Genomic DNA, 15,509 nt, shown 5'->3' on the forward strand with positions numbered 1-15,509 from the left:
TCGTCCTCATCATCCTCTTCATCGTCCTCCTCCTCATCAGACTCGTCATCATCATCACTCTCATCCTCCTCTTCCTCCTCGTTCCTAGTACCAGTTACTCCGATATCCGGAGTAATCACCGGAACGGTCTCAGTACTGACGCTAGAAACAATGGTGGTTTCAACCACGTTGGTAGCAACATTTGTACCAACCACCATAATTGTCTCACTACCACCAATACCAGCACCACTTCTACTCGCACCATCACCAGTCTTAACTCCATCACTACTTGCGCCGCTTCTAGCTGAGCATAAACAATGAGCTCAGCCAAAGCGGATTATCTCTTACTCCCTTTTTGATAATCATCATTAGAGTCAATCCAGCTTCTGATGACTGATTTAAGTTGGTTCTTCAGATCTTCAATATCTTCATCAGTTAGCTTCATAACTTCAGCGACAGCAAGATAGTGGTCCACGAGAGCTTCGTTGACCGGATTTTGAGCATTTAAAGTGGTCATGCTGCTTACGTTGGAGTCTAAGTCGTTCAACTTCGGTTCTCAAGTTGGCGTTTTCACTAATCAATGTTTCAATGTTTCTCGAGGAACTGGATTCACCCTTCAACGAACGGACTCGAGAATCAATTCCTTCGACCTTAATCAATGTTTTGTAAACTCCTGATTCTAACTCTATCCTCAAAACTCTATCCTCAAATACTGTGCAACGTTTGAGGAGGAAGGTCGAACAGTCTCAAGGGGGGGGGGGGGCTTGATTCAAGACGAGCCACCTCATCGTGACGTTCAGTATTCAATAAAGATTGGTTGGTCAACAGAGTGTGTTGATTTTTAACTTGGTTTTGAAGAGTCTCAATTCACAATCGTTGACTCTTTATCAGGGCTCTATCAACCTTCTTGTCTTGCTCCAACTGAGCAACCTTTGCGACCAGAGTGTTTCTTTCTTTCATAACCTTCTCGTTCGTGTCCTGTTGTTCTTTCATGAAATTGATCATGAGGTGTTCTCGTGTGACCTTCTTGCTGTTTGATTCCTTCAGAGCCTGAATTCTATCAAGTATAGGATCCTGGTAAACTAGGGACTTCTTGAACTTACTACTGGACAATGGAATGGCTGAGATGACTGGGCTTTTGGTAAGTGTGGATGGTGTGATTGAAAAGATGGATTGTGGTGAGGTTTGGGTAGGCATGATTATGGTTATGGTTTTGGTTTGGGTGGCTAAAGGTGCGGTTAGGGCTAGAGGTTGGCTCGAGGGTTCACTGGATGTTTGTGTAATGTTACGGGAGGTTATGGGTAACGTAGTAGGTGGGGATGTAAAGGTAGATGACCAGAAGGTTGTTCCCCTAAGTGGTGAGGTAAAGGTTGAGTTAAATGGTGATGATATTGCTGAGGCGGTCCAAGATGGGGAGAGAGGTGTTTGTTGGATGGGTGAGGTATAGGTAGGCTTGGTTTCTGGTTCGATTATTTGCGGTTAGGTAAGGCCTTGTATAGTTAGGTCTTGGTGACTGGGAGATTGTTAGGGAGAGGTTATGGGTGAGTAATGGAGTTCCCTAGATGGGGCTTAGTCTTGGTCTTGGGTTTGGCTTTGGTTTTGTGCATTGGCACATGAACTTGTTTTCCCTTTAAGGCTTCTATTGTGCGGGACAAGGTAGTTGGTGAGGCTTGGTGTGGTCGGCTTGGGTGGTTTGTGGTGGTTGTGTCACAGTGGAAGCAGAGGGAAAGATTACCTTAACAGACATAGGAATCTTTGTGGTGGTTGGCTTTCTTCAAACTTGAGGGGCAACTCGGGTTCCTCTTCATCCTCTGGTTGTTGAGATGTACCACAATTAGAAGGCTTACTGATAGCCTTCATTTTCTTGTCGTGCAACTTCTTCCTTCTATGTTCACCCTCAATCTTTGGGTCACTATCGGTAGCCTCACTGTCATGCTCTTGTTAATCATCAATATCACCATCATCTCCACTATCATCCTCTGCTTCTTCTTCAGTTGTTTCTTCACTATCAAGTTTGGTTTCAGCAAACAAACCAAACTTTGTACCAGGAACATCTCCTTGATACTTGTTACCACTTCAACCAGCAGGCTCCAACATAGCCTTAAATACAGTCTGCTTCACCATCTTGGCATTATGAGGCTCGGTGGGTGGCAACTCATTTCCTTCATCATCAAACAATTCTATTTAATTCAAACTCATGGATGTTATTTTTCTATAGGGAAGCCTATGAATTTAGTATATAGTTTTCTTTTGTACTTATGTTTTGTGCTTCGGGCACATATGTTATTATTCTATAAAAACTGTAAGTGAAAGAGTAAGAGTAATAAAACTAGCACTCACTTAGGTAGCGTTTGGTATGCAGTAATGGAGGACGGAATGGAATGACCTATTGCGAGGGAATGGAAAATAGTGTGTTTGGTTGACCAAAGGAATGGAATGACCCATTACCTAGTCTATTCCATTCCCTCTAAAATACCTCAATTTCATTCCATCCATACCCCATGTTTTTTTTTTCATTCCATTTTCTCCTTCACCCTACATCACCTCCACCACCCTCCCAACACCACCACCACCCACATCAACACCCACCACCACCACCATCCACCGCCTCCACTGCCACCAGCTACCACCATCTTCGTCCACCTCTGCCCACCGTCGCCGCCACCACCCACCTCCACCAACCATTGCCATCGATGCCATCCACCCAGCACCGCCAGCCGCCCGACGCATATATCAACCATCGCCCCACCATCACACATGCCGCCCACCGTCACCGCTGCCACTGCCACCAATCACCCCCATCGGCGTCCACCGCCGCCACCACTCACCTCCACAAACCATCGCCATCAGTGCCAACCAACCACCACCTCCAGCCGCCCGCCGCATCCATCAATCATCGCCCCACCATCACACACACTGCCCACCGTCACCGCTGCCCACCACCACCTCCACCGTTACCGCCACCGCTCCCACCACAACCACCACTCACTACCATTTTAATTTAATTTTTTTTATTTTTTTCTTACCTATCAACAATACAAAGTAATGATTCATTTCATTCCCATGTGGTAACCAAACATTTCATTGGAATGGTAATAACCCATTCCATTCCTTTATCCATTCCATTACCACGTCCATTCCATTCTATCGTCTATTCCATTACCCCATACCAAACAGTATTCAAATCAAGTGACACGCTAACTATGGAAGAAATAAGGATGAAGTGGCATTTAGACAAGTTTATACAGGCAGAAAACTGGCAACCGTAGTTCAAAACAATGTCATTGTATTTGATTCTTGCTTGACTTTGTATGAGAGATTGCCGCTGCTTATATGTTAAATGTGTTTATAGGGCTTCACTTTTGAAGTGGTTCCTCTATAAAACTGTCTCTAAATAGTGCTACTCCATTTTTGGAAGCAGTTTCATATTTAATTCATATTCATGGAAGCAGTTTTGAAGCGGTATTTACCGCTCTAAAAAGCAATTTCTAAACGCTCCTAAAGAAACGTTTTGCACTAGCATCTATCGGTAAAGCTATCGTTGGTGAATCAAAGATAAAATCGATTGTGCACGAAAAAAATTAGTATCAGGACGACTAATACCCGAACGATGCATCACTAACTGATATGTCCGTTAGTGATAGCCTCAAGCCTAGTGTTTCTTGTATTACTATATATAATAAAAGATATGTTTGGTGCCGCTAAGCCCTAATTGGGCCAAGTGGCGGCGCAAAGCTAGTTCACGTCATTTTGATTTTTTTATGTTTTAGTATTGGCAGTCGTGACGAACGTAACGGAACTCGATTGAATGCCAATTTTGTTTTTTACGTGACGGAAATCGACTGAATTCGCATCAATGTCCGGGACCGATAAGGCTTGGGTTTTGACGCCATTTGTTTCAGTTTCGGTACCATAACAAAAACCAACCGGGTACCAGTTTTATAGTTTTAGTTCCGGCACTGTAACGAACGTGACAATACCCAATCAAATTCGCATAGATTCACTGATCAAATTTGTGTAGACCCATCATCTCAACGCCTGGGATCAACAACGTTTGGGATTTATCGACCTACGTCATCCAATTGGTCCACCTAAAATTATATATATATATATATATATATATATATATATATATATTTGTTTTATTCTGGTTATAGTTCTGATGCCATAACACACATAACCGAAACCGTCCAAATTCGCCTTGACTTACTGCCTGAGTTTTATTAACCCTTGCGCCGGATAAAACAGTAGTTGTTTATAACTAAAGTGTTAAGTTCGGCCAAAGTAATATACATATTAACCATGATATTAGTGAGTTAAAAGAAAAAGAAACAACAATATTCCAATCAACATAACTTTTAATAGAAACCAATAATTTAAGAAATAATCATTTTTTGTATAAGTGTCAAATAAGTTTAATTATTAATCGTTTCCTTAATATTTTTTTCGCTTTACATATACAAATTAATCAATCATCTTAGGAATTGATGCCATGTGAATATGTTAACGGGTCTATTCATGAACATGTAGTTTGATTTAACGATAAGAATGATGTGACTACTATTAACTATTGTCAAGAAAACAATAATACACGTTCCCATTGACATGAATTTATCAAGCAGCCATTAAAGACAATATTATTCTTTGTAAAATATAATTAATATACTTTTTAAAACATAAAAATAATAAGCACTAACATCAACAATGCACCCTAGCTATAGTAACTAAAGATAAATGATGTTGCACTAGACTGATTGTTATGAGGCTGTAAAGGAAGCGGTAAAACCATGTGGCCCTACTTTAACGTCTGAGACGTCATGCCGGGCGTTAAAGACCGACGGTAAAGGGTTGGGCTTCAACACATTAACGGGGCTGGAAAAGTAAAAAGGGAGAAAATAGTAAGGTCCATATGTTTTAGTTAGAAAATTGTGGGGCTTTATTGCTTTAAACCATAATGTGATGTCAAAGCAGTGTGTTAGTTAAAGCCACAATACATGTCTACGTGCCAGTGACATAATGCTTTAAATTAGTGTTTAATTAAGCCACTCCATAATATAAAGATGATGCAATTAACCTTCCTGTAGTTGCTTAGATTGCATGCAAGTATTGAGAGATGCCCCGTTTTGTAAGGAAATGACAGTACCGGTATCAAGATACGACATATGTACATAAATACATATATTTGTGTATGTATACACAACTATCACAAGTTTAGAGACTGAGATTTGTGGGAGAGAGGAGCCAGAAAGGGACGTTTGCATGGGATCAAATATCTCACTAGTCGATCATCTGTTGCTTTCTTCTGAATTTATTTTTATTAATGATTTAATAACTACTTTCCCGTTCAATTCTTTCTCATTACTCAAAATTCAAATCTATGCACAAAACCCTATTTAATAATAAGTTACAATTGTTGTTCAAAAAAAAAATAATAAGTTACAATAATCACTTTAATATATAGTTTAATGCAATGATTTTATTTTGAGAAAATCATCAAAATAACCATAGACCATTGACTAAAAACTAAAATAAACCTGAAAAGTCTCTAAAATTTAAAGGCTTCGAGAAAACTGAGGACTTCATAAATTTACATATGGATGAAACGTCTGGGCTTTCGAAGTTTATATCTGATAGTCGACCTCATAAACGGATCACTTATTTGCCGTATGGAAGCGTCTAAAAACCGTACGGAAGCAACTAATTAAAAATTATGTTAAAGCGTCAAAAAAATCAAACGGGATATCTAAAAATTGTACATTTAAAAAAATGTACGAAGCGCCTAAACTTCGTATGAATGGTAGACGCTTCCTCTTAAATATGTCACGTGTCAGCATATAAGTTGTCTGTTTATGGGCCCGACAATCAAATAAAACCTCTACAGCCCAGACGTTTCACCTATGTGTCAAATTTTAAAGTCCTAAATTTTCGTTAACCTCTTAAATTTAAGAGACTTTCCATGTCTATTTTGGTTTTTTATCAATTGTCGATAGGTATTTGGTGATTTTCCCTTTTATTTTGGTGGTTATAACTTATACTAGAGCAAATTCACAAATTTGTATGACTGATAATAATATGAAAAATTATTTATTGTAAACATATATAGATTTTGCAAATTATGGTCCAACCCAACCCCACCCACCCCCCACGGCGCATTAAGACCCCCACCCCTCCGTTTCCGTCTCCGGCTCATTAGGGTTCTCACAGCCATCATTATGTTTTTTTTTTTTCTCTCTCATAATTAAATCACTTTGATGATGTGTATTTTATTAAGTTAAGAAAGCAAAACAAAATTGACTTCTCATGTTTATAATCTAGTATTCAAATAATGTATATTTATATTTCCTTTTGAACGACCAATAAAATACGTTTTCATTAATATAAACTTTAATCGAGAACACTGACTAGCAAGAAACTAGCCTCATCCAAACACGATCAGTCCAATCAACAGGGCGATCAACCACCCGAACATACAAACACCATTACAATTAAAATTGAACCGACACCAATTTTCTCAATAAAGCGGCCTTTGATCTATAAGAAACTAAGCACTTAATGTCTTCCACCAACTTGGACAAAATAACTCGAAATAACACCGTTGAAAACTAAAGCATTTCTCGCTTTACAAGGACACCAAACTGCGACTAATTAAACAAATAGCATAGAATGTTTTAGCCTTCCTTTCAGGAAACTTGGAAAACTTATAGGAATCGATCACATCCCGAACCTGGAAAATATAAAAGAGACTGAGTGAGAGTGCGAGACCACAACAAACACATGTTCGGTAGCTGCCAACGAAACGAAAACTGGAAGTCTCTCTAAATCCGCCCGCCAAGCCACGAAACACACCTTTTTTGGCATCCAATATATTTATATTAATATGAAATATATGTTTCTACTGTCAAACTGTTAACTATATTAACAAAATAAGCTAATTTTATGAAGAAAAATAATAACATAAATAGTCATGTTAACTATTCATAGAATTCATAAAAATATCAGAATTAACATAAAACATTTCTAAAAATGAGATGAAGGAATTAAAAATTAATATTGTACATAATTGTGTCCCTAGAAGACATGGAACAAAAAAGGTCTACCTTTAAATGACATGACCATTCATAGTCTCACCCTCTTACACACACACACACACAAGATCCAATTAAGCTCAGTAGAAACATAATGCAGTTGACAGTCTAGTATACGAATCAATGAATTCAATCCAGGCTACTAAATAACCTACTTTTTACCACCTTAAATTTTGTCATCTTTTAACCATCACGAGTTGGATCTCATCTCATTAACAACATGTTCCGGTTCATAGCTCCAACATGTTTTGTAAGGCCTAACCTTTTCATGTGTTATCAGATACGTGTCTTCAATGATATCGATAAACGAGTTTTGTTTGGTTTAATTAAATGTATATTATAAAAGATTTACTTTTTGTAACTTGTAAGTTCAATCTTACAAATACTATGGTAACAAAGTAATTGTGCTAAAGTTAGCTAGCTAGTTTAGCTGTTTTACACTTTATACATGGTTATATTAACTTCACGCATTTTAAGGTTTCCTTTTCTTCTTTTATGCATAATACCTAAAGCTATGGTTCAAGATGAATCCGTGTAATTACCTCATATATTCAACTTTCTTGAACTTTACCCTTTGTCACATATATAGATATTTTTGAAATGCACCCTTTATACTTACCATTTTATGCTGTTGCATACACAAAGTGTAGCTGTAACAACATGTGAAACTTTGAATCAATGTGTACTTTTTCTTAAATTTGTAGGGTGGAGGGATAACATCTCACACTACAAAGATTCGGATCAATAATGGTGACATTTGTTTGCTAAAAACCCTAAAAATCTCCGCTAAAAACACACTAAAAAGTTTGGGTCGCTGCTAATACTGTCGCCACTAATGACCACAATTCTTGTAGTACCACCCATATAGACAGAGCCGGCCCAAAACCATGAAAATACATTCACCATCTCAAAACCATTTCTCAATTAACTAATTTAAATCAATATTAAATTTTTTTTATTTTTTATATCTTGATTACATATAATTTAGCTACTACAAAGCGATTACAATAAAGTGGTAGGCAAACGTGCAACAAGCTGCGCTACAACCCTTTTTTGAATAGCAAAGTCAATCCTGCTAAAAACGAAACTTTTGAATAGCAAAGCCAACCAATATTATTATCATTAAATGATGACAATTATTATTATTTTAATCATTTAAATATAAAAAAAGTGAAATTTCTTTTTGTTCAATATTCATGACTTAAACATGTTTTCATTGTTGAATATATTCAATTTTGTGCAGTAATATCTATAACATTACATTACAGTTACTTAACTTTGTATTGTGTTTTGGGTGGTATTTCCCTTTAGTACCACACCAAAATTTATCCCATCCCGACTCATCCTATGACAATTCCGAGCACCCAAAGTCCCTAGTTTTTGACGGGTATATCGAGTCGATGCATCAACTTTTGATGGCACTTTTTAGTATATATAACTATTTAGGGTTTTCTTGCATGGTAATGTAAAACTTTAACATCTATGCAATATTAATTTTAGAAGGACGTACAACTTAAGAAACATCATAACTCAATAAAATCAAAATTTGCAGTAAAAATGATGGAGTGTAATTGCTTAGAGATATAGCTAGTGCAGTCATTGATGATGATCCACATGCCTGTGGGGTAAAAATTTACTGTATGAATCCTATTCAAATATTAATTGTGTTTGCTGTTGAATGAAAAAAGTTGAAATTCTGTTGGGGCTTTATAAAATGGTAGATTCAAAAACTAAAGAAAACACTGGTTAGGTGATCTAAGAAAGACAAGCATGGGTCAGCTGATAGAAGTCAAATTTCCATTAGATAGATTATTAATGTATGCTAGCTCCAAAGTACATTCCTAATATTTCCTTTTGTATTGATGTAATGTAACATGTGTTTCTTTTTTCTTTTCAATTTATAATCATAAACAAACAATGTTTGTACTTCTTTACAGCCCCAAGAAAAATATAATAAAAGAAGATAAGGAAATGTGGGGCTAGCTAGATCAGTATGAATTGGGTACTTTCTTTTTATTCTTTAAATTCAAGCAACAACTGCAAAAAGACTAATTTAATTGCTTTTTGTAACTAGAAGGATTAATGATTTAAAAAAAAAGAGAGGGTTGGAGGAGGGAACCCTTACCCCGTTACCCATTTGCATACCCATCACCCCACCCCACAAGAGGTATGATGCCGGTAAAACACCTCCATTCAATCCGTGACAGATCTGGGCCGACCCTCAGGATCGAACCCGTGCCACTACGGCTTCCCTGTCTTAGTAGAACTTCATTAGTGACGGGTACCTCAAGGCTGCCCGGAGTGGGATTCGAATTTGAGACCTCCCATAGGAGAGCCCAAGCCTTATCCAACCCAGCTAGACACCAATTGGTTAATGATTTAGAAATGCATACAATTAGTTATTAGATGAATGGGTATGAAATAACTTTTACTGCATCAGTAAGAGTATCACTTTTGCTTTAGAAATTTTAAATACTTTCTATAAAGTATAAGATTTAGTATTTTTATGATAAGTTATATTATTGCTCCTTTTGTTATAAAAATGCCTTTTGACTTGATATATAAACTCTTAATTCTTCTGTGACTTGAAGATATTATAAACATTATGTGAAAAGTATAAGGGCTGTTTGGTAGCCTCTTAATAGTCAATCAGTCATTAAGAGGTCATCTCTTAATGGTCCGTAACCTCTTAATGGTTAAGATGGAACCTTAAGTCTGAATGGTTAAGAAGCTACCTCTTAACCATTCAGACTTAATGCTACATCTTAACCATTAAAAGGCTATGAGCTATTAAGATGTAGTCTCTTAATGACTGTTAAGAGGCTACCAAACAGCCCCTAAGTCTATTTGTTGTGATGGACCTTTAAATGCCAATTTAAAGCGTCATGTAAATACAATGTAAGCAATGTAGCTTTAACTAGCACATTTTTTAACACCGTGTTGTGGTTAGCCCGCCAAGCATTTAGGCCACACCATTTTCTTATTAAAGCCCCATTACCACATTCTCATTTCTTTGTTTACCACCCGGGCCTTAATGCCCCCAACACTATGTTAAAGCCTAGTTACCACGCCATATTACTTTGCCGCCCATGACGAAATCCACAATAAATAGCCTAAGAAACATTTTAAAACCAAGTGAAGTATAGTTGTATAATGTAAAGAAACTAATGAAAGTTAGTGTTATTTCCAAAGCTCATAAATGAATATATATTTTATTGAGGTGGCATTGTGCATCAACAATGGCATGCATGCAGCCATACTTGGATGTAATATATGTACCTTTGCTGTTGTGAAGGCTCATGTATAAAGCCTGCTACCTCACAATTGTTTAATTGTTTTTTTCTTTTACTGTCATTAATATCGGTTATCCCAAACAAAAAAAATATAGGATAACTACAAGAAAACTACATATAATTACAAATGTGATGTGATCCTCATACACCATCTACATATGTCTATACGGTTCGTATAGGCCTATACGGTCGTATAGGGTACGAATGACTGACAAATGGACAAAAAATAGCTTTTTGCAGCTTATACGACCGTATAGACCTATACGAGCCGTATATGCATTAAATGACTCATATTGCTCCCTGACAAACCATAAAACTATACGATTGTATAGGGCTATATGACAAACATTTGCAGAAAAATATTAGATTGCCTTTTGACCACTATTAATCGCTTCCGAAAAACGCCTATACGAACCGTATAATGCTATACGACCAGTATAGACAGATTTTCAGTGGTGTTATACAACACAAGAAAGGGTCGAAAGAAGAACATTTAAAATTGCTAAAAAATATGACGCAAGTCAGATAATATATTAAAAAAAATTCAAAAAAAATGCCTATACGGCCATATAGGGCTATACGAGACACTATAAATGATGGCCGACAACATCATACACAAACTAGCACGATTCAGGTGTTATACGACCGTATAGCCCTATATGAGCCGTATAGGAAAAAAATGATGTGTGAGGGTCATATGTGATGTGGGAGAATCCTAAGCCTTACAAATTCATGGTCGATTTTCAAAATTTGCTCACCTATTTGACTTTTTTAATTCTTTTATTTCATTTTTCCCATATCAATATCATATCATCTTAGTTTTTTCTTGACAACCACCAAATACATACGCCCATGAAAAGAGACACAAGAAAAAATGACACAATTCAAGCCTCAACACCCTATACAAAACCATACAATAATAACAACGATTATAATAGAAAACTACAACAATTCTCCCATACTAACCCTCTCTTCTTGGAGCTACTTGATCCAAATTAGGTAACTTAGGGCTTTAATCCCTTCATAAAGACTCTGAATATGAGGCGGGATCTCATTATGGACTAAATCGTTTGTTTCATCCAAAGACACCACGTTGTAATTAGACATATCGTGTGAAAAGCTTTAGCTTTGTCCTTAGGAACCAACATGTACCTATGAAGCTCCACCAATTTCTACGACCCGTTAAAACGATGCGAAACGACAAAGAGTTAAGGCTAAAAATTTATGATACGGGTGTGTTAATACGTCGTGAAATAACAAAGGGTTAAACAAGTTTAGGTTTGAGCTTAACAGGTAGTATACGTAATTATCTTGAATAGATTAACCATTTATCTATTTTCCCATCGTCTGAGAAAATAAAGATCCTATTGTTTCTTAACAATTTCCGATCTCTAACTATATAAAGTTCTGACCATTAGCCAGTGTAAGGCCAATTTTAGTGACTTTCGATATCAAATTACGAAACCCGTTATATATTAATGGTCACGTTAATAATTAAAGCCGACGAGGAGATCGGACACGAAACAAGAGCTTTGTGAAGCGTGTTTAGCTTCAAAGAGATTAAGCTTCTAAAATGTTTGTATTTGGCTATATATATGACTTTATTATTATTTGTATGTGTGTTATGTAAGGTGTAAATCAACCACTCAAGGGGAGCTCGGGTGGGATCGGTTCATTTAATATTATCAATATTCTAATCGATTACGGATTCGTTCACTATACTTATTATCTTTATATCGTTGTTCGATCGTTTGATTTACCGCACCCGTCTCGACACGTTTACCGAGAGCAAAACCGTTCGGTGGTCGTTTTGGGACCTACAATTAGTATCAGAGCGGGTCGAATCTTATGATTCAACTTTGCTCTTGATATTCGGGTTCTATTTCCGCTATTACCCGAACTGAGACGTTAAAACCCGTTGAAGTTTTGAAAATAAAGTTTCCAGATCTAGAAACAAAGTTGGAAATAAAGTGAGAAATAACTGAGTTTAAAGCATTCTCCTTGTAGATCCGGATGTTCAGGATCTACAAGTGCCCGATCCGGGCGTTTCGGGGATCGAATCGATTTCCAGCAAAAAAAAATGAAGAAGCCGCCAGAGAATATCGATCCAGTTCCTTCTGTATCTATCAGTATTATTCCATCCAAATCCTTCCTAATATCTCTTAAGGAAAATATCGAATTGGATCTTAAATTTACGGGTTAGTGTGAGTTTGTCCATGTGGTTATGCACCCTTCGAATATGAATACGTTTTCTGAAAGATCCTAGCTTTCATGCTTGGGTGGGTCTTTGAGATTATCTGGATGATTCTTGGTTCAGTCTGCACCTTAACAACAACACACACACAAAACTATTAATCATTTTTTATAAGTCTGACTCATAGTGATCATCTATAAAAGAATAACTTTGGTTATCAGATGATTCAACAATCGAAATCAACTTACTTACGAGACTTAGTTGACTTTCTTAAAAAGTGTCTAAAGATTTACAGGTTCAGTACATCCTTTTTAATAGAAAGATGGATACTCCTCCCTCATTATTAGATAATCACTTAATTACAAATTTCATGTGGGACTTATAGTTTTCTAGAACAAGCTCTTGGATAATAAGTCTCAAGGTTTTGAAGGTCGACGTGTTAAACACATGAATAAATTCTTGTTTAAACAGGTTAAACATTTGTTAATGACATGTTTAAACCCTTTATATATATATTTTTTTTAATTAAAAAATATGTGATTAGTAAACCTAAACCTTAGTCGACACATTTGATTTTTATTCTTCCTCTTCGATAGACGGAAGTTCACGAAGGTAGATTCACAAATCTTCAGTCCATCATGTTTTTGGCTTTCCTAAACCTCAACCAAGGTCGTCATCGTCTATAAGCTTCATCAAATCTTCAGTCCGTGAACCATGATTCACAAAACAGTCCACGATTATCCACTTGAGAGTAAAATCTATGATTCTCCAACTATGAGCAAAATCGACCTTGAGACTTTAGGTTTTACAAACATTTTATTTTACGGAAGACGGACCAAAAGGTTAAAGTAGCGTTGATATGTATGTATATATATATATAGGTTCGATGTGCATGATTCTTTTTTGTTGATGATTTGATGAGATACACATGTGCAGAGTACACTAGTTCATGTAAATATATACATTTAGATTGATGCATATAACGCCCTGCTTGCGGTGCGCGCATATAATGTATATATGTGTGAACCCTCGGGTGGGCAAAAGTAAAATTGCACTAATTTTGACGTTATTTTACTAATCTCGTGAAAATAACGTTAAAAGTGGCGGAAGGTTAATCAGGCATCATGTGGTGGCGTTGATAGCCGAAAGACAAGGGCACATGCACCGATCAGCCGGTGTCCCGATGATTGAGTGCTATGTGCCTTATGTCCAAGGCTTGATGCAAAACTAGTATCGAGCCGGGGGTCTCACCGGAAGCAACCTCTCTATCCCTATGGGATAGAGGTAAGGCTGTCTACATCTTACCCTCCTCAGACCCTACCATAGCATTGCTATTGGTGGGATATACTGAGTATGATGATGATGATGATGATGATGATGATGATATTGATGCATATATGTAGATGTTACATAGGTTTGTTTATTGTGTTCATAAGCATGTCATATCATGTAATATGTTTCTAAATAGGTTCGTGTTCGTGTTCGTATTTGAAAAAATAAATTTAAAACTAATAATATATATTACCATTTCAATGTTTATCATTTGTACCCTTTCGGGTTACAAGGTGTTGTAATGAGAAATTAATAAGGGCGGCCAACAATAGCAGCACAGAATTAAATAGAAAGATGTACAAAATATAGGGGCTAGAGTAGAAAAAGGACAAAACTTGAAGGGTCATAGCTTCAAGGGTCAATTTACATGTTTTTTAATGGTCATGGTTTGGAAAGCAGGACCAAACTCTTGCCGCATCTAGCTTCCTACAATTACTCACCCTTCTACAAACCAACAAAGCAAACACCCTCCTTGGGTCCCAGCCACATATTCGTCCGCCATTTCGTCATCCCTATTCCCCACCATATTTCATATGCTCAAAAAAAGTCATTTAATTAAATACTGAATCTATACATATTCCTAATATTAAAAATTATCACTGGGGTGTACACAGATCTCGGTTTGGTGAATTTTCCTCAATCTATGTATTTTAGTATGTGTTTTTATGAAATATGCAATTACACATTCATAAATATTTATTATATGTGTGAACAAGTTAACCGACATAATCGAATCATATAACCGACATAACCGATGGGTCGGTTTAGTGAATTTTTAAAGGATTTGGTTAAAGATAATTCCAAACCCGCCATAACCGAACACACCCATTTATTTAACCAACAATATGTTTGAGGCTACCTTTCACCAAACATATTGTCGGAATATACCATTTTGATGGTTTTGGATCACGTTTGTTATTGAACTAACTTAAATTTCATTGTTAGATTATATTTTGTGTTTTTTTATATTTGGTATTAATATTATGAATTATATATTTTGTTGGACTATGTATTGTCGATTTTTTTGTAATAACTGGTACCAAAATTTTAAGCGCACATACGTTGTTTTGGTTACGGTTAACCGACCCAAACCTACTCGTTATAACCTTCAAAACCGATTAACCGAAACCGTCATAATGAATCGGTTATGGTTATGATGTCCATTAACCTGCATATCGGTTGGGTTTGCTCAAAACCTCCCAAACCAAATCATGCACACCTCTATGTAATACCTTATAATTTATAAAAGGAAAATTGGTTTTAAATACTCTCAACTATGCTCTATTGGCAAATAACGGTCCCAGCTAAGCATTTGGCTGGTGGCGGTCCAAACTAAATATGTATTTGTTTGTAACAGTCCGCGACTAACGGATAGTTAACTCCGTTAGTTCGGTGCTTACATGGCACGTCTAGGTGTCCAGATATTACTTATGTGGCGGCTTACGTGGCACAGTCCTAATTTTATTACTCTCTCTCTCTCTCCCTCTCCCTCTCCTTCTCCCTCTCCCTCTCCCTCTCCCTCCTGTAAAACAGTCACCACCACCAATTTTTTTCTCAAACATGCAACTTCTTTATCAAAATCATCTTCCATGGCCTTCTAATTATCCACACTAAAGTTGTACCTAA

Source organism: Bidens hawaiensis, unplaced genomic scaffold (genome assembly GCF_021521415.1).
Source record: "Bidens hawaiensis isolate Kalapana, Puna unplaced genomic scaffold, B.hawaiensis_p1.1 tig00026600_1, whole genome shotgun sequence".
Taxonomy (NCBI): Eukaryota; Viridiplantae; Streptophyta; class Magnoliopsida; order Asterales; family Asteraceae; genus Bidens; species Bidens hawaiensis.